This window comes from Enhydra lutris, unplaced genomic scaffold, assembly GCF_002288905.1.
Source record: "Enhydra lutris kenyoni isolate GAN:26980312 unplaced genomic scaffold, ASM228890v2 scaffoldscaffold13, whole genome shotgun sequence".
Taxonomy (NCBI): domain Eukaryota; kingdom Metazoa; phylum Chordata; class Mammalia; order Carnivora; family Mustelidae; genus Enhydra; species Enhydra lutris.
Window position 1 is genome coordinate 8,879,248 of NW_019154097.1, and position 22,079 is coordinate 8,901,326.

Sequence of the window (22,079 nt, forward strand, 5' to 3'; positions counted from 1 at the left end):
ATGTGGGGCCCGATCCGAGGATCCTGGGATCATGACCTGAGCCGAAGGCAGACGCTTAACCCACTGAGCCACCAGGGTACCCCAGAAGTACTAACTTCTAAACCTAGAAACTGGTCAAATAAAACTTCCTATATTTCCAAATACACAAAAGCAATTATTTCTAAATTAAGAAATTAAGAACTGATTCATTCTTTTAAATTAATATCGCAACAAATTTATGGTGCAGCAAGAAAAAATTTACTGTATTATTATCTATTTGGAAAGAATACAAAACCAAAGCTAAGTCTGCTGACTCTATCCCTACCATGTATCTAAGATAAAACAAAACAATAAAGAGAAGAATTCAAGAAAGACTTCAAGTTGTGAACCAAAAGCCTTTTCTGCCTCATCTGACATACTAGTGATAACAATGTGTTAAGTAAGAGGCTCTTAAAAAGAGTATACGAATTTTCTACTTCCAAAACATTGAACCCAAAGTTCAAGTTTATCAAAGAAAGTATTAGTTTGCCATCTGTAAAATAAAGAAAAGATAAACTAATCTAGCAACAGTTCACTTCATTTAAAAAGTAATACTTAGTGTATTTTATTCTTAGGTTCCACCTTTAACACCCCGTGTGTTTATGGAAATCCATTCACTGAACTGCGGCTACGGAGTGACAACTAAGTTAGGCCCTGACAAGAGACTGAAGACCTCCCCTGTGCCCACCCGTTTCACAGACACCTTAGTAGTCACAACTGTTATAACTCAGAAAGTGACTACTTCGCCAACAATTCAATTTCTGAATGATATAAAGAGCCATGTTGATGTTGGCATGTAAACAAGCACAGCTATTTGAAATATTTCTATTAATTTATTATTTTCTTAGAAAAAGCCAAATAGCACTAGTCTTATTTTCAAGTTACCATAATCATGCAACCAATAGTGGACTACCATTTCTGCTAGCAACCAATAAATTATACTCTGCTAAAAGTAAACTAGCTAAGTTAAAAATCTCTGAACATATTGACATATACAACTTATTTCATTATTTTAACACTTTAAACATTAACTAGAAAGATGTGATTCCCTCATTAGTCATTATTCCCTCAGTATCTATATCTCAACTAACAGATCTTTCCCTCATCAGTGTATGACCAGCTGTGCAATCTGTTGAAAGATTAACTGAGGCATATTAAAAATTTTAAGAATTCATTTGAGCAAAAATCAATTTTAATCAGGCAGCATCCAATCTAACAGAGAGAAAAGGAGCTCCAAGGACCTGTATAAAATGAAATGAAAGGCAGAAGTGAGCAGGAAAAAGGAAGATTTACTAGTCAAAAAAAAAAAAAAAAAAAAGTGGGTTATTGCAAAGTCACTTTCCTTTCAGGGATTCCAGAGGTCTATGAGGCATATTAGTGAACTACTATGGACCAGGCATTTCCTTGTTGACTGTTTTAAAATTCCATTTCTAAAGTCAATCAGAGAAAGACAATTATCATATGATATCCTTGATATGAGGAATTTGAGAGGCAGGGTGGGGGCTCGTGGCGGGGAGGGAGGAGAAAATGAAACAAGATGGGACTGGGGTGGGGGAGACAAATCGTAAGACACTTAATCTAGGAAACAAACTGAGGGTTGCTGGGGGTTAAAGGGACAGGGTGGCTGGGTGATGGACACTTGGGAGGATATGTGCTATGTGAGTGCTGTGAACTGTGTAAGACTGATGATTCACAGACCTGTACCCCTGAAACAAATAATACATTATATGCTAATTAAAAAATTAATTAATTAAAATTTCATTTCTGGGAGAATCAAAACTATAATTCTAAGTTTGGTAACATGGGGCTTATTAGCATAAGTAACTCCATTTTGGGCCTGTTGTTTTGTTTTTAACAAAGCCAATTATACTGATACAAGATTTCAGAGTGAATTGCATTGAAAAATTCAAGAAGGTGATGCAAAAATACATAAAGCAACAAAGTTGGTCATTATCAAAGTCAAGTCATTAAATAACTTGACAGTCATTTATGGAGTAGCTACTAGGTACTGAGGGCACAAATGCAGAAGGCATGTTATGCTCTACCTGGAGAAGCTCTTCAGATAGTGATGATAAAGAGGGGGGAAAAACGTCAAATACAGATAATGATCTTCGGTTGTATAGTCCAAGGAAGCCCATTTTTGAAGAGTTAGTTGTCACCCATCAAAGCTGTTTACAGAGAAGTATATTCTAAATTTAAGTGCTTTTTACTTTGAAATATTTACATGGCAAAAATATATACATGCCAGGTGATAACACAAATGAGACAACAATCAAACTGGGTTGTATTAAATACCTATTAGTTTAGAAACATCGTGCTTATTAATAAGCATGCACTTATAAGACACATTCAGCTAACAGATGTGTTGATGAGGTCCCAAAGCAAGAAAATGGTCTCTGACCCAATCATCTCTCCACCCTGTAGGGTGTAAAAGAGGTGTTTCAGCATTAACATTTTTATTAATATGCAGTATAAAGGGAAAGACAGGTTGTTTATTTAAATTGTTAGCAAGCTCCACTAGTCTGACAAATTGTTTCTTTTCATGTCAGCCCTAAGCCTAAACAAAATTCTCCCAGGGAAACATCTTTATGTCAAATGCTTTAGTGCTTAAGTAAAATAAAGACAAGTAGCTCTAGACCAGGAAGAGAAGGAGTATAATCATTCATTTTTTTATATTAAGACTTGAAGTAAACTTTTAAATTTATTTTCTTTAAAAGAAACAACAAAAATCTATAAAGACATTTTGAATAGGAGATCTTAGACATGGAGAATTTTAGCTTCTAATGATGGACTATTTAGACAATATATGTAAATATACAGATGTAAACTTATTATACTTTATAAGTTGGTCATTTTCTTCAGTTCATTAGCTCTTTTCCTTGCCAAGAAAACTGAGAAGCATCTCCAGTCACCTAGAAGTCAATAGATAATTCCATCCACATGCATTTCTTGTGGATTTTGAAATATTAAACATCTCAATCTGAGATGTATCAAGTGATGTGATCTTATATAAAAGGCATATCAGTGAAATGTCAAATATTGTACCCTACTTCGTTAAAAAAAAAAAAAAGCTGACAGGCTAGCTTTAAATAGGCGCTTCTCCAACAAGTAAAGAATATTTTCTTCCATTAGAAGGTTTTTAAAAATTGATATGTCTTTGGGAACTAAGAAGCTTTCCTTTCCTTCAATTTCCCTGTAACCTCCATGTCAGTCTCTTATTTCCACAGCATTTCAGAAGCCAGTCAGCAGCCAGTTGCTTTTCCCAAAGCACATCCCACAATTTTTCTGCTCCCCCTTCTCTCTCTTTTTTTTTTTTTTTTTTAAGATTTACTTATTTGAAATAGAGAGCACACATGGTGGGAGTAGGGATAGAGAGGGAGAGAATCTCAAGCAGACTCCCTGCTGAGTGCAGAGTACCAAGTGGGCTAGACTACATGACCCACGAGATCTCGACCTATGAGATCATAACCTGAGTGGAGATCACAAGTCGGACACTTAACCGACTGAGCCACCTAGGCACCCCTCCTCATCTCTTTGCATACAAGGTTTCCTCTACCCAGAGTGTCGGCTTCTCTGCTACTGCATAATCAATCCTTCAAAGATTGATTTCTTCTTCCATGGAGATCTGTCTGGTTCTCCTGGTCAAAAATAACTCTCCTTTCTCAAAAGTTCAACCTATTCCATAGGATGGGAATAGAAAAAGGCAAAACGTGCACTAGAGGAATGGAAGATACTGTGAAATTAACATTCTTTCCTGATAGACATCAAGTTGAAACAAGATACAATGAAACACCAATTATATGATGAAAGACTATTTTAGAAATAAATTTTGTAAAGATTTTTTGAGTAAGCACTCTCAGTGTTAAGTCAAATTTTAACTGTGACAATATTAACATATACATATATGTGCATGCTATAATGCTAGCCCATACAAAATGCTCTGGCTCTCACTGCTAAATCCCAGAACTGTTCCTCTTTTGTGAAAACATTAACTGAATAAGACACTAATCCAACAGGATCTTCAGAAGTATGAACTAAGTCAGTAAGAATAATACCTATTGGAAGCGAATTATTAAAGCTTCTCTGTTCATAATTATAAAAACAAATTAACACATTTTCTTTGTACATGAAGCCCATTTAAGCGGCTGTTATTCAAATATACCCTAAGTGGGAACTACTACGACACTCTCTGAATTGAGTGTTTCCCTTCAATCTAACCTGCCCACAGAGGTCAGACTAATCTTTCCAAATGCTGCTTTGCATACATCAAATTATATGCCAAAAGAACATAAAAATAAAACCAAACAAACAAAAAAACCTCCAAGGGTTTTTCTCTGTCTACAGTATAAAATCCTAAATCCTTAACCTGGCATTTAGGACCGTCCACAGACCTGCTTTCCTAAATAACATCCTACTGCTCCCGATCCATATCCTATCCTCCAACTACCAGGAAGTACAGAGTAATCAGATATTCTCGTGGGCCATATACTCTGGCTGGCTTAAGACAAACCCAGTATTATGCCTGTTGCCATGGCATATTACTAAAAGCACCACTCCTTTCAAATGGGTCCCAGTTCGGCAATAAATCACATGGTCACCCTATATACAGACCTTTGGCAACTGGAATTATAACAAGCTCCTCACAAATCCTAAATTATTAAGAAGTATATAATGTTTTCCAACGTAATATACAGTAAAAGGAAAAATGGAATGAGAATGAATAGAGAAGAATAAAGAATGGATATGAATGCTGCTGAACCAATTACTAGCCTCACTCACTGACTGAGACACTAGGCTCTTTGCAAGGAAATAAAATCAGTAACTCAGGAAAACCTTTCAAGGGTCACTCACAAACCAACAGTCCATATCCTGAAGTTACAAATAAAAGAATGCAAGGAGTCTACAGTACATGTGATTCCTAAAATGCATCTCCTCACTGTCCTGCATCCATGCCTGTCGCTGGTACACTTTCCTCTCGGAACAGCCTGCTTGCCAACAGGGCTATCTAGCTTTTGAGACCCAATTCAAAAGCTGTCTTCTCTATGATACTCTCCTGATGATCCCAGACCCCAGTGATTCATTTCTCTCTCCCCTGAACCCACAGAGGACTTTCCAGAGGGTGTTAACAGATTATTAATTCACACAGGTTATCTATGCTATCTTACCTCCCTCAGGAGACTGAGTACCTTGGAAGAGAGACTGCACCTTATTCAATTTTGTATCCCATAGATCATTTACTACACTAACCTAGTATTGTATACAGTAAGTACCTTCTATACAGTAAGTACTCAAGCATGTACTAAGTGAATGAAAGCAGATGACGTTAATACACTAAGAATATAGAGGGACAGTGCTGGAAGTGAGAAATGGGGGAAAGAGGTTCAGAAACGAGAACAGCCAACAAACATTTGTTTGAGAGAGAGAAGGAGAGAAAGAATGAGTTGGGGGTGGGGGAGGCGTAGATGGAGAGGGAGAGAGACAATCTTAAGCAAGCCCCACACTCCGCATGAAACTTGACACAAGGCTAGATCTCACAACCCGGAGGTCATGACCTGAGCCGAAATCAAGAGTCAGACACTTAACTAGTCAACTAAGCCACCCAGGTGCCCCCCAACAAACATTTTTAACATGTTTGAGGATAAGGTTATCAAATAGGAGTAAAGTCTATTAAAACTTGTTTTTAATTATGTAATGGTGAAGAGCATATCACTAGGTCATTATTTACAGACTTAGATGGAGAGGGAACCTCAGAACTCCTACAGAACGCCCTCCATCTCACCAAGAGCTGGGCTGAGCTTATAGTTACACCCGCTTCTGTGTCCCCCCCAGCTATATACTCTGACATGATTTCCAGACACTTCCATACATGGAACACTCTTATTTAAGAATAGCTATGTTACACTGATGGATAAAAATGTAATACTTTTTTTTTTTTTTTAAAGATTTTGTGTATTTGAGAGAGAGAGAGCACAAGCAGGGGAGCAGCAGAGGGATAGGGAGAAGCAGACTCCCCACTGAGCAGGGAAGCTGATGTGGAGGCTCAATCTCAGAACCCTGGGACCATGACCCGAGCCAAAGGCAGACACTTAACTGACTAAGCTACCCAGGTACCCCAAAAATCTAATACTTCTTGTATTGTTCATTTTAAGGTGTTAAGTCAGTCATGAAAATCAATAATTTAGAACTTTTAGGACCAGAATCTAATAAAGTATCCGGCAGAAGACGTTATTAGGTATTATTTCTGTTAGCAAGATTGGTAAGCCACAAAAGCATTTATTAGCAAGGCTTTGCTTTAAGTGTTTTATTAACATATTTTAGTTAATGTGTTTAGAAAAAAAGTATTTCCAGTGAATTTGTTTTAAAGCATAATATCTTAAAATCTTGTTATTCAAATAATGGTCTCTAATGTAGCAGCACTGGCATCACCTGGGACCTTGTGAGAAACACAAACTATCGGGCTCCAGACCTATGAATCAGAATCTCCCCTTTGATAGGATCCCCAAGTGATTCCCATGTACCTTAACGTTTAGGAAGCACTGCTTTAGAGAACAAAGCATCTGACTCTACAAGCAAGCACGTAAACCACTGTAAATTCTGTACAACGTTTTTACTCCTCAAATATGAACACAGGCACAAGTAAGACTCATTTGTGAGAAGTCTGTACTGACATGCAAAATACTGTGGTTTAAAAAAGTGTGGAGTCTGTAATCTTATTAGAAATTTACAAAGATGTTAATTTTTTGAAGTATGCTGCTGCCTGAATAGATATTTCTGCATGAAAATTACGGGCATAAAATAGGAGCTTTAACAGAGAATGTTTCCTTCCATGTGGCATTACCATTCTCAATTGACATTACATCTGCTAGGCATTCTACAATAATAGCTTAGTGTATTTGTGCTAAATGTTTCATTTTCCTGCCTGTCAGGAGAGTCTCAAAGCCCTTTAGAAACTGTGTCTCTCCTACAGCAAGAAATAAGTAATGTACCAAGCAACAGCTCTCTTCCATTCTAATCCAAACTGACAAACCAGCCTGCTACCTGAAATCTGGATGCCATGAGACCCAGGCTGTTTCTCCTCCCTGGGGCCACTTCTCTGACTCCGAGTTTTGCATTAAGCTGGCAGGCAACAGAAGCACAGAGATTTTCAGTTGGCTGCAAGGAGCTAAGAGATATGAAAGGTCCCCAGAGAAGAAAAGCTGAGGCTGACAAGCACTGTAAGAGCCTTGAAGCTGAGTATCAATCGAGGCACATCTCACTGTTAGTATTCCCAGAAGTATTATAATGAACTAGAAGTTCAAAGAAAGGGGAAAAATAGGACTAAGTATAGAATAACACATGGAAGCTACTTTAACCCTTAAGTTGCTCAGTGATATAACTTTTGGACAAGTGATACAAATTTTGGGCAAGTCAGAACCAATACGCTTTTATAAAGAAACATGAGAACAATTACAACATTCCTCATTAAATAAGTCAAGATATGGTGAGTGCAGACATGTTTGGGAAAATAAATTCTATACCCCCCAAATAATCATTCAAATATAGGTAATATAACCCCTAAACTCAAATTCTGCCAATAGAAACAACTATAGAAAATAAAAATAGGGGCGCTTGGGGGGGGCTCAGTCAGTTAAGTGTCTGACTCTTGATTTCCACTCAGCTCATGACTTCAGGATTGTGAGATGAAGACCGGAGGCAGGCTCCATGCTGGGTGTGGAGCCTGCTTAAGATTCTCTCTGTCCCCCTGCCCCCCTCCTTCCTCTAGAAAATAAAAAATAAAAAGAAATTACTGAAATTGATACTTTTTCTTGCACATTAGTTACCTGATCACGCATGGATCTCCATTAAAACTGATGTCATTTCACAACGTACTACACAAAGCTTCACTAACCAAAACAGTGTGGTACTGGCACAAAAATGGACCGAGATCAATGGAACAGAATAGAAAGCTCAGAAATAAACCCACAATTATATGGTCAATTAATCTATGACTAAGGAGGCAAGATTATACAGTGGGGCAAAGAAAGCTTCTTCAATAAATGGTGCTGAGAAAATTGGACAGCTACATACATAATAATGAAACTGACCACTTTCCTATACCGTACACAAAAATAAACTCAAAATGGATGAAAGACCCAAATGTGAGACCTGAAACCATAAAAATCTTAGAAGAGAACATGACAGGGGCACCTGGGTGGCTCAGTAGGTTAAGCCGCTGCCTCTGGCTCGGGCATGATCTCAGGGTCCTGTGATTGAGCCCCACATCAGGCTCTTTGCTCAGCAGGGAGCCTGCTTCCTCCTCTCTCTCTCTGCCTGCTTCTCTGCCTACTTGTGATCTCTCTCTGTCAAATAAATAAATAAATTCTTAAAAAAAAAAAAAAAGAAGAGAACATGACAGTAATTTCTCTGATATTGGCTGTAGCAACATTTTTTAGGTATGCTTCCCCTAAGACAAGAGAAACAAAAACAAACTACTGGGATTACATCAAAATAAAAAGTTTCTGCACAATGAAGGAAACTTCAATAAAACAAAGGCAACATACTGAATGGGAGAAGACATTTTAAAATGGTATATCTGATAAGGGATTAATATCCAAAATATATGAAGAATTTATACAACTCAACATACATAACACACACACACACACACACACACACACAGACATCTGATGAAAAATGGGTAGAGGACCTGAAGAGATATTTTCTAAAGACATACAATCAGCCAACATCTTTATGAAAAGATGCTCATTATCACTCATGACCAGGGAAATGCAAATCAAAACAACAACGAGAGATCTCCTCCTACTGTCAGAATGGCTAAAATAAAAAAGACAAGAAATAACAAGTGTTGGTGAGGATGTGGAGAAAAAGGAACCTTCATGCCCTGCTGGTGCAAATGCAAACTGGTGCAGCCACTGCCGAAAACAGTAAGGAGGTTTCTCAGAAAATTAAAAATAGAAATATCATATGATCCAATAATTTCACTACTCAGTATCTGCCCAAAAAAACAAAAACACTGAATCAAAAAGATATATGCATCCCTATGTTTACTGCAGCATTATTTACAATAGCCAAGATACTGAAGCACCCAAGTGTCCATCCATGAGGAATGAATAAAGAAGGTATGGTGTATGTGTACGTGAGTATACACACACATGTACGTACATACACACACACACATACGCATATTGGAACATTACTCAGCCATTAAAAAAAAAAGATGAAATTTTGCCATCTGTAACAACATGGACAGACCTAGAGGGTATTATGCTAAATGAAATAAATCAGAGAACAACAAGTATCATGTGATTTCACTTACACGTGGAACCTAAAAAACAAAACAAACACAAAAAGCAGAAGCAGACCCATAAATACAGAGAACAAACTGATGGTTACCATCAGGGAGAGGGTCATGGGATGGGAAAATGGGTGAAGGGGAGTTAGAGATATAGGCTTCCAGTTATGGACTGAATAAGGCACAGAAGTAAAAGGCAGAGCATAGGGAATATAGTCAATGGTACTGTAACAGTGTTATATGGTGACAGATGGTAGCTACACTTGTGGTGAGCAGAGCATAATGTATGAACTTGCCTAATCACTATGCTGTATACCTGAACCTAATGTGACACTGTGTCAACTATACTTACCAAAAAAAAAAAAAAAACCAAAAAAATTGACATTGGGGCCCCTGGGTGGCTCAGTCACTCTAAGCATCTGCTTTCAGCTTGGGCCATGATCTCTGAGTTCTGGGATCAAGCAAGGCATTGGGCTCCCGGCTCTGCAGAGAGCCTGCCTCTCCCTCTCCCCCGCTTGTGCTCTCTCTCTCTCTCTCAAATAAATAATAAATCTTTAAAAAAAATTTTGATGAGAGCCTAATACAACACTGCGTGTTAACTGTACTAGAATTAAAATTAAAAACTTAAAAAAAAATGGGATGAACTAATTTAACTGGAATAGACAATACAGTTCTCTGACCTTCAAAGGAGAGTCAAAAGCTTTTCAGAACTGGGAGTGATCTTCTCAATGTGTAAAAGGATTCTTCTCTTAAAATCACCCTATACTCCTCTAAACCCCCAAATTCTAGCAATGGTGGTACTAACAAAACATGGGAATTGAGAGAAAAGTTAAGATGAAAATTGTTACCTTCTTTTTCTGTACACATTCTGGAACCAGGGGTAGGGGTGAGGGGCACAGTGTGAGACAACATTCCACTCACTGTCTCCTGATTAGTACCTAACACTGGATCTTACAGTCCAGAACAAATGCTTGCAAATATATGCCAAGAGAAACTTACGACTACTCTTCTTGTGCTACAATGTTATTCTTGCCCAGGATGCCTGATGAAGGAAAGTTCCCTTAAGAGAATCTACATATATGTTGGTACATACATTCTTTTGTATAGGTCATTCATTCTACAAATATCTCACTAAGTCATCTATTAACTTACATGCCAGGCACTGTACTAGGCACTACGGAAAGGGATGTGAATAAGACTACACACACACACACACACACACACACACACACACACACACACATACATACACACACGTATAAAACATCTAGCAAGATCATCAAAATTTAATTATTTCTTTCATATTAAAAAAAGAGAGAAGATTCTCTCAAGTACTTTACATCTTTTTTAAAAAAGATTTTATTTATTTATTTGAGAGAAAGAGAGCGCACAGGAGCTGGGTGAGGTGCAGAGGGCGACAGAGACTCCCCAGCGTGGGACTCAATTCCAGAACTCCAGGATCACGACCGAAGCTGAAGGCAGATGCTTAACCAATGGAGCCACCCAGGCACCCCTCTTTCAAGTATTTTAATTGAAGAATTATCCACAGTTCTTGGCAAAGTCATTATCTATTCTCAAAAGATAACTGCTAGGCACTCAACAATGGGAATCTACACAGTATGTCATACTCCCCTTTTGCCTAGGCTTTCAAGAAGATCTGAGTTAATCACAACACGGAACAACTACACTGACACTGTTATTGAGCAATCTTAACATCACTAAAAGTGGAACAACCAGATATTAATGCTTCTTGATAGGATGCAATAGGAAATAAAAAGCACTACTCGTGAAGTGTTCTTAACCCCCTAAACTGAAACTGACCTCAATTTAATCAAGCCCAAGAACTACTGTAAGGAAACAATGGATGAAATATGAAATGACACCATAGGGATACAGGCAGCAGCATCAAGCAATAGGAAATTTTAATAGGAAAAATGACAGACCCCAAGAAGTGGATCCTGAAACAAGTAGTTGAGTACAAGTAGCTTATCTGGAAGAAAAAGGAAGTACCCACAGAGAAATGGTGAAGGAGGCTGGGGAAGACAGCCAATATACAACATAATATAGTGAGCTAAATGCCAATGTTTTCACTTTTTTAAAAAATTTTTCAAGGTTTATACCATAAAGGCTCTGAAAAACCCTAAATTGTATAACTGAAATTCTTCAACTGTCTTATTTACCAGTTTCTACTAGTGGCATATGTATTTCTAAACTGCAGAGTGAAGAAAACACTTCCTACTATGTCAAAAAATGTTTTTACTTCACTACTAAACATGTGACCCTGACCCTTTATGGTGAGTCAACAGACTTCAGTAAAAAACTGTTCTTCAGTAAAACCTTTGGTTTCTTATTAACCATATTCACTTAATTCTGGATGACTCTAGGGCTTTTTGGTTTCCTATTCCTGAGTACCATGTTCTACAATAAAAATATATATATATATAAAGATTTTATTTATTTATTTGACAGACAGAGATCACAAGTAGGCAGAGAGGCAGGCAGAGAGAGAGGGGGAAGCAGGCTCCTCTGCTGAGCAGAGAGCCCGATTCGGCGCTCGATCCCAGGACCCTGAGATCATGATGTGAGCCGAAGGCAGAGGCTTAACCCACTGAGCCACCCAAGCGCCCCTACAATAAAAATATTTTATTAGCAAATCCAATGACTCCATTTTTATATAGGCCTAATGTGTTAAACCACTGCTTACTTTAAAATCTGTATCTTCAGGGGCACCTTGATGGCTCAGTCAGTTAAGCGTCTGCCTTCGGCTCAGGTCATGATCCCAGGGTTCTGGGATCAAGCCCCATGGGGAGGGCGGTCCCTGCTCAGCAGGGAGTCTGCTTTTCCCTCTACCCTCTGCCCCTCCCCCTCGCTTGTGCTTACTCAAGCTCTCTTTCAAATAAATAAATAAAATCTTAAAAAATACATATGGAAAAAAAGTCTGTATCTTCAAAATGGTACTGTTCCTTCTAGCTAAACCAATTCTAAATGTCAATCAGAAGTAGTCTTTGCAGGGTGCCTGGGTGGCTCAGTCATTAAGTGTCTGCCTTTGGCTTGGGTCATGATCCCAGGGTCCTGGGATGGAGCCCTGCATCTGGCTCCCTGCTTGGCAGGAAGCCTGCTTCTCCCTCTCCCACTCTCCTTGCCTGTGTTCCCTCTCTTGCTGTGTGTCTCTGTCAAATAAATAAATAAATAAAATCTTTAAAAAAAAAAAAAAAAGAAGAAGAAGAAGTAGTAGTCTTGGAAGGCCTTATACTTGCTGAAATACTTACCCTAATTCAATCATCAGAAAAAAAGAATCTTTAATGCTACCCATAGGTCTCGTACAATTTTAATTAACTTTGCAAAGCAAATGGATTTGTCTTTCCTCCTTTGGTCTAAAATTCCCCCTAGTGGTGGTCTCAAAGCTTTCATATATATAAAGCGTGATTACTTCATGATCTCCATCACTACCATGTAGTATTTTAGCTTTCTAAGCACTTCCACTGAAAGTAATCAGGGAATGACCATAGCTTATTAAAAGGAAGTCTGAATGTAAGACTCTATTTCCCTTGTGCACTTCTGTCTTCCTTTGCTAATTGCCATGAGATACAGGTAAAGAAAGAAGGAATAAGGATAGACCTAGAGGGTATTATGCTAAATGAAGTAAGTTAAATAGAGAAAAACAATGATTTTACTCATATGTGTAATCTATTTTTTTTTAAAGATTTTATTTATTTGACAGAGATCACAAGTAGAGAGAGAGAGAGAGAGGAGGAAGCAGGCTCCCTGCCTAGCAGAGAGCCCGATGCGGAACTTAACCCGCTGAGGCTTAACCCGCTGAGCCACCCAGGCAGCCCTCTTATGTGGAATCTAAAACAAATAAATAAACAATCAAAAAGCAGAATCAGACCTACAAACAGAGAGAAGTTTAAACTGATGGTTGCCAGAGTAAAAAGGGGGTGAGGGGCGGGCAAAATGGGGGAAGCTGAGTGGAAGATACAGGCTTCTATTTATGGAATAAACAAGTCACAGGAATAAAAGGCATAGCATAGGCAATATAATCAATGGTACTGTAATAGTGTTTTATGGTGACAGATGGTAGCTACACTTGTGGTAAGCAGGGCATTAATGTAGAGAGATGTTGAATCACTATGTTGTACACCTGAAACTAACATAACATTGTCTGTCAACTATCTCAAAAAAAAGGCCAAGGTTCTAGAAAGTTTACAATCCTCTGAAAGAACACTAAACATTATGTACATAATAGCATAACTTTTATTCACTTTTCAGCTAAATAAGGCTGTAAGATGACCTAAATAATACATTAAAAATTTTTATCTGATTTACCTGATACTATTACCTCAAGAAAGGGGGAAGGAAATTAGGAATGGGAAGGGGCAAAGGGATATAGGTTTTCATTTTTTTCCAATTATACTTTTCTTTCCATATTAAATTGTTTAATCAAGAACATTTTCCTGTACCATTTGAAAAATTATTAACTAAGCAGTATCATTTGTTTTTACTTTTTTGACTTGTGTGGTAAGATTTTTAAACAGACTTCCTAACAGTATCTTCTTAGAATAACTCCATCTGCTCAAGTTGCAGATTTAATATTCTACTAAATTCTACTTGCAAATATTTTACTAGAGTATCTGTGCTAATATAATAGTTGAGACTGTTCTGCAGTTCTCTTCTGTACTGTTTTTACTAGATATTAAGGTATTTTACTAGATATTTATGTCTTTAAAAAATAACTGGACAAGTTTCACCTTTATGATCTGAAATAGTTTAGACAGCACAGGGGTGGGTATAGCATGGTGGCTGAGTGTAGCCTTTGGAGACAGACTGCCTGGATTTACATCCTAGATCTGTCACTTCCTAGTAGTTGACACTAGGCAAATTAACCATTTTGTGCCACAGCGTGGTCAAAAACGAAAGGGGTGATGATGATGATGGCAGTATGATTTCACAGTGTTATTTTCAGAATTCTTACAAAGCACATAGTAAGTTTTCATAAGCTCCTTGAGTATTTATAAGCATTCATCCATGAAATTGTCTGAGCCAGGCCCTTTTAGGGAGTGTATCTCTTTTTAACGTTTTTTTTTTTTTTTAAGTTTTATTTATTTAAGTAATCTCTAAAACCAATGTGGGGCTCAAATTCACAACCCTGAGATCAAGAGTTGCATACTCTTCCAAATGAGCCAACCAAGCACCCCTCTTTGTAACTTCTCTGTGTAGTCATAGTGATACATATAGGTTGAACTGCTATGGGAAATAATATGAATATAGCACTACTATTTAGTCACGTCCTTCCCCAGAGCTCTGAACCCCAGCTCAGTGGCTCCCCCTTTCAAATCCCTATATTTTGATGATAACAATCTCTTCTTTTATCTCCCTCAATCTAGGATGGAACTACTCCATGGAGTTATTATTGTTTTTGGTTTTTGCTCTTTCAGCCCCCAACACCTATGAAACCAATTCCCTATATTAAATCCCTCGGTTGGGGGAAAAGAAAAGGAACAAGCACAATTAAAAATTATTAATATCAGAAATGAAAGAGAGGCTATCACACTACAGATCCCATGGACATTAAAAGGATAATCAAAGAATACTATGAACTACTTTGTCCACAAATTTGATAACCTAGATGAACCAGAACAGTTTCTTGAATGACACAATCTGCCAAAACTCACACAAGAAGAAAAAGACTATCCATATTAAAGAAATTGAATCAATAATCAACAACCTTCCAAGACAGAAAGCACCAGGCCCAGATAGGTTCACTAGTGAGTTCTATCAAACACTTCAGGAAAAAATTATACCACTTCCCTGTCATCTCTTTTAGAAGACAGAAGCAGAGGAAATACTTCCCAAATCACTCTATGAAGCCAGTGTTACTGTAATACCAACACCAGGCAAAGACATTTTAAGAAAACTACAGACCAATATCTCTCATAAACATAAATGCAAAAATCCTCAGAAAGATACTAGCAAATTGAATCCAACAGTGGATAAAAAGAATTATATACCATGACCAAGTGGAATTTATTCCAGGTATGCAAAGCCAATTCTTCATTTGAAAATCATTCAACATAACCTCTCACATCAATAGGTTATAGAATAAGAATTATATGATCATATCAATACATGCAGAAAAAGCATGTGACAAATATAATGCCCTTTCATGATAAAACTCTCAGTAACCTAGGAATAGAGATGAATTTCCACAACTTGTTAATGAACTTCTACAAAGAAACTACAGCTACCATTATATTTAATGGTGAGAAACTTGAAGCTTTCCAATAAAGATCAAGTACAAAGCAAAGATGTCTCCTCATGCCACTGTTTTTCAAGATCATACTGGGTGTCCCACCTAATGCGATAAGACATAAACAGATTAGGAAGGAAGAAACACAACTGCTTTTGTTTGCAGATGACATGATAATCAAAGCAAATCCAAAAGAAATGACCAATGGAAAAGAAAGTCCATAAATAGACCCATATAAGTAGAATCAATTGATCTGACAAAGAATCAAAAGCAATATAATGAAGAAAAGAGCCTTTTCTTTTTTTTTTTTTTTTTAAAGATTTTATTGATTTATTTGACAGAGATCACAAGTAGGCAGAGAAGCAGGCAGAGAGAAAGAAGGAAGCAGGCTCCCTGCTGAGCAGAGAGCCCGATGTGGGGCTCGATCCCAGGACCCTGAGATCATGACCTGAGCTGAAGGCAGTGGCTCAATCCACTGAGCCACCCAGGCGCCCCGAAAAGAGCCTTTTCAACAATGATGCTATGACACCTGGACATCCACATGCAAAGAAATGAATCTAGACACAGACCCTTCACAAAAATTAATTCAAAATGGATCACAGAACTAGGCACATAAAACAAAAAACTATACAACTCCTACAAGTTTATAAAGGAGAAAATCTAGATAACCTTGGTTTTGGTGATGACTTTTATTTTTATTTTCTTTTAAGATTGTTTACTTAGGGGGCGCCTGGGTGGTTCAGTGGGTTAAAGGCTCTGTCTTTGGCTCAGGTCATGATCCCAGGGTCCTGGAATCGAGCCCCACATCGGGCTCTCTGCTCGGCGGGGAGCCTGCTTCCTCCTCTCTCTCTACTTGTGCCTCTCTGCCTACTTGTGATCTCTGTCTGTCAAATAAATAAATATTTTTAAAAAAAGATTTTGTTTACTTATTTGACAGAGAGAGAGTACAACAGGGGTAGTGGACACAGAGGGAGAAGGAGAAGCAGGCTCCCTGCTGAGCAGGGAGCCCAGTATGGGACTTGATCCCAGAACCCTGAGATCATATACCGAGCTGAAGGCAGACACCCAGCTGACTGAGCCACCCAGGTGCCCCCAGGTGACTTTTTAGATACAACACCAAAAGCATGATTCATGAAAGAATGAACTGATATGATGGATTTCATCAAAATTAAGTTTCTGCTCTGCAAAAGACACTGTTAAGAGAGTAAGATTACAAGCCATACATTTGGAGAAAATATTTACAAAAGACACATCTGATAAAGGGCTCTTATCCAAAATATATAAAGTATTCTTAAATCTCAACAATTAGAAAACAAACGACTTGATTTAAAAATGGGCCAGAGACCCTACAGACACTTCACCAAAGACATGCAGACAGCAAATAAACATATGAAAACATGCTCTGCATCATATGTCATCAGGAAAATGCAAATTAAAAGACTGAGATACCACTACACACATATTAGAATAGCCAAAATCCACAATGCTGACATCAAATACTGGCAAGGATGTGGAGCAACAGAAACTCATTCATTGCTGGTGAAAATACAAAATGGTACAGCCACTTTGGAAGATAGTTTGGCTGTTTCTTCCAAAACTAAATATCCTCTTACTATGTAATCCAGCAATCCGTGCTCCTTGGCACCTACTCAAAGGAAGTAAGAGTGTATGTTCACCTAAAACCAGCACATAGATATTTACAGAATCTTTACTCATAATTGCCAAAACTTGGAAGGAACCAAGATGTCCTTCAGTAGGTGAACAGATAAACTGTGGTACATCCAGACAATGGAATATTATTCAGTGCTAAAAAAGAAATATGCTATTAAGCCATGACAGGTTATATAGGAAACTTAAATGCATACTACTAAGTGAAAGAAGCAAATCTAAAAAGGCTACACTGTGTTTGTTTCCAACTATGATATCACACGAGAAACAAGAAAAGAAATGGTGAAGCTATCGAGATAGTGAAAAGATCAGTGACCAGAGGTTAGAGAGGAGAGATGGATGAATCAGTAGAGCACAGAGGATTTTTAGGGTAGTGAAACTACTTTGTATGATACTATAATGTTAAATACATGTCATTACACATTTGTCCAAACCCACAATAAAGCCTAATGTAAACTATGGACTTTGGGTGATAATGATGGGTGAATGTAGACTCATCAACTGTAATAAACATATCTCTCTCATGGGGGATGTTGTTAATGAGGGAGGCTACGTATATGAAGGCAAGGATTACACAGGAAATCTCTGTATCTTCTGCTTAATACAGCTCTGAACCTAAAATTGTTTTTTTAAAAAGTCTATTTTATTATTCCTTATTTCATTAATGCAAATAAAGTTATTTTACTAAATATCTTCAATGCAACAAAAATATTTAATTCACTACTTTTATTTTCAAGCCTAAGGAATAACATTTGAGCTACATATACATGCACACAAGTTTTTTTTTTTTCTCCCTATGTATCTACATAAATACAGATCTGGGGTCAAAAAGGACCACAGAGACTGCAGTGGGTTGAACAGGGTGCCCCCAAAATTCATGTCACCCAGAACTTCAGAATGCAACCTTATTTGGAAATGGGGCTCCTGCGGACATAACAAATGATAATGAGATGAAATCATCCTAGACTTAGGGTGGGCCCTAAATCCAATGGCTGGTGTCCTTGAAAGAGGAGGAGAGGACACAGAGACAGAGAGAAAAAGATGAAGATAGGGATTGATGATGCATCTATAAGTCAAGAAATGCCCAGAGCCACTAGAAGCTGCAAGAGGCAAAGAGGGACCTCCCTAGAACCTTCTCCCCTAGAACCTTCAGAGGAATCAAGGAACCAGAGCCATGCTAGTACCTTGATTTCAGATTTTTGGTTTCCAGAATGGTGAGAGAATACATTTGTTTTATGCCTTCAAGTTTGCGTTAATTTGTTGTGGGATCCGCAGGAAACTAAGACAGAGGCAAAATCGTATCAGTTCACTTTCAAGAACTAAGTATGTGTACCAAAGAAGTCATGACCATTCGTATAAGTATCTGGCAAATCAAATATATCATAGGCAACAAGTCTTGATCATTATGATCCTTTCATATGATAATGACCTTGCATGTGAAAAACCTGAGACTATTATAAAATAATGAAAGTTATTTCACTGTGAAAATGCCTCTCTTCCTGTTTTATTTTACTTTTGCCAAGGAGGTGGAAGTTTTATACTGTTTTTGTTTTGTTTTGTTTTGAAGATTTATTTATTTTAGAGAGAGAGAGAGAGAGAGCGCGCACGCATACAAGCAGGAGGGGCTGAGGAAGGGAAAAAGAATCTCAAGCCAACTCCACCGTGAGCGTGGAGCCCAACACAGGGGCTGGATCTCAAGACAATGAGATCATGACTTGAGAAGAAATTAAGAGTTAAACACTTAACCAACTGTGCAATTCAAGCGCCCCAGTTTTATTCTGTTTTATTGTTTCCTTAATACCTAGTATGATGTTTGACAAACAGCAGAGACTCCACAACGTTTGCTAAATGAACAGACTGAACCAAATAACTAAGTTCTTCACAGACAATTCTATGAGACCACAAAAGAAGCCTATCAACTTAAAGATGGGAGAGGCCACGAATGACCTCTGGTTTGCAGTCAGAATGGGAAGCATTTTTGGAAATCTTTGCTTGAGGACTAGACCTCAATTATAACAGTGAAAGGATTACTTTTAAATAGAAAAAAAAAAAAAAACATATACTTCATCATACAGTGAAAATTCTAGAGACCTCAGTCCCCCCAAAAGACTTGAGAAAAATACTGGGCCTGCCTTAGGACAAGCTAGCAAGCAGAACAGTGACAAATCAATTCACAATCAAGAGAATGGGCACAAAAGCTACTGTGTTCATCACTGGATCTGATTTAAAGAGGCAGAAAAAAAGCAAATTTCAATCAGCTTAAGTTCACATCTTTTTTATCATTGTGACAATTGTAAGCATAATTCTCCTATTTACCAGTAAGTGAAACAACTGCGCAGTCCCAATGAAAATTTTGTTTTCAGTAATTCAAAATAAGTTTCCAAATAAAGAGCCTGCTTCCCCCATTCCCACTCTCCCTGCTTGTGTTCCCTCTCTCTGTCTCACTCTCTGTCAAATAAATAAACAAAATCTTTTAAAAAAATAATAATAAAGAGGCTATGTAGGTTAGATAGTCTTCTAAATGGAACTCTTTCAGTAGCCAAATAAACGTGAAGGCCACAAAATATTATAATTTTGAAATTTGTTTTCCACATCATAAAATGTAAAGACAGCACTGAAAAGTAGAACCATAAACTATAATGATTACTCAGCTATAAATTATCAGTATTATTGTTTTAACTTCTTCACATCACCCTGGCCAACCCCTCAACTCCCATTGGTCTCTCTGACCTCTACGTTATTAGGTCAAAATAGTAGCTATTTCAAATGACAAAAATGAAAGGGCCCAATTTTATCTAACTGCGTAATACCTCCCCCCATCCCCCCCTGTGCAGGGCTCTCCCTGACAGCATCCTTGGAAGAGGAGCCATTTAGCCTCCAAGGAACACCTGCTATGAGAGACAGTTTACAAAGCAAACCAATCCAGGATGAAGCAGCACCACTAGAGGGTTTTACCTTCCTGGGAGGAGCATCTGCTCATCTTTCCCTTCTACACATTCATCACAATTCTACAGCTATCACAAGTACAGCTCATCGAGAACATATCCACAAGCTCATGGCAGTCCTTGCATGAGAACCAATGGGGACAGAAGCACTGAAGCAGGCATGGCCTGTGGGGAATCCAAAAGCACATTCCATTCTTCAAGAGCTTCACAACCAGGTGTGAATAGTACACAAGACATATGCACGAAATGTAAAGCTTACACAAAGTATCTTAGAAAAATGTAGAGTAAGCAGAAAAATAGCAGAGAGCACTGCCATGGGTTCAATGAGCAGAGTAGTTTCTATGGGTAAAGTAAGTGAACAGCAAAGGCTGGCTATGGAAGTTCATAATACAGGACAGGTAGGTACACTGGAAGATTACATTAGGGTCAGATTGTTAAGAAAAAAATACCAAGGTATAAGGAGAGTAAATATAATACCCCTGAAAGATAGGCAGAGGGGTCGACATCTGCTGTAGCGAAAAAGAAGGCATGAGAGACTTCTCATAAGTGAGGAGCACGATGACTTCAAGACTTAAGAAAGATGAGTGGTCCGTATTTTATGAAGTAAGACTACACAGTTAAAAGAGTGAAACATAATACAGGGAAGGAACATAAGGGCCTAGACTGGAGTGGGGGAAATTTGGGAAACTTTTAAAAGAAAGATGACTAACTAAAGGGTTGAAAAATTCAATGAGGTACTCCAAACTTCAGAATGGCAATAGTTAAAGCTGACTGGATGACAAGACTGAGATTGGGGGGAGGAGAGAAAGGCAGCTCTTGTACAGTCAAGAACATCCACATTCACTTCCTTATTGCCTTCTGTCACTCATATGCAGGCCCTTCCCCTTTCCCCCACCCACGGTGGGGCAGGGAGAGAAAGAAGGAACCACTAGAGCATAGAAGCAGTAGGGAGAACAGCATTTCAAGAAGAAATGGGGTAGTGACCAGTATGAAGTGCTAAAAGGGTGATGAGCAGAAGACTTTCCAAAGAGCAGTGTAATTCACAAATAGGAGGCTAGTGTGACCTAGGGAATACAACACAATCAGCGTTTTTAAAAAGTTAAGTCATATTTGTTAGCCTCTAGTAAGGCAGACATTGGATCCTCTACCTACAAACTTTGAATCTACAAACTTAAAAGTTTCCACAGATGTAAATCAAAGAAAACCAAGTAGATTCTGCCTGCCACCACTGGATAAAAGAAGTCATGCCTTGTATGATATGTCAAGAAATACTTCTTTATATTTTTTAATGATTTCCAGTGAAAAAATGGTTCGTTTGAATGGTATTAGTTTTAATTACCAAAATAACTTACTGATAGGAATTACCTCAGTCCTAACCACAGGTTAATATGCTTTACTGATAATACAAATGTTCTTTATTTCTTTTTTAAAAAGACTTTAATTTATTTGAGAGAGAGAGAGAGAGAGAGAGCACGTGCGGACAAGTGGGGGTGGAGGGACAGAGAGAGAGGGAAAAGCAGACTCCCTGCTGAGCAGGGAGCCTGTCTTGGGTCTCAATCCCAAGACTCTGGGATCATGATCTGAGCCAAAGGCAGACACTTAGCCAACTAAGCCACCCAGGTACCCCAGTCCTTTATTTCTCCCAGAAGAAAATGTGCCCTGGGATAGCTGGGTGGCTCAGTCAGTTAAGCATCGGACTCTTGTTTTCAGCTCAAGATCTCAGGGTTGGGAGATGGAGCATCATGTCCCCCCAGGCTCCCTGCTCAGCAGGGAGTCTTCCTGGGATTCTCTCCCTCTCCCTCTGCCCCCCACCCTGTAAGAAAATCTTAAAAAAAAAAAAAAAAAAAAAAAAGGAAGAAAATGTGCCCTGAAGACAGCCTCGTTCCTTCCTTAAAATAAAAATCATTTC

At 38.2% G+C, this 22,079-nt stretch overlaps 1 protein-coding gene across 1 annotated transcript in view; it reads right to left on the reverse strand.

The window, feature by feature from the left end:
• Positions 1–22,079, reverse strand: part of LOC111145637 (endoplasmic reticulum protein 44) — a 93,178-nt gene that overhangs the window by 57,937 nt on the left and 13,162 nt on the right. The gene's annotated exons all lie outside the window — the stretch shown is intronic.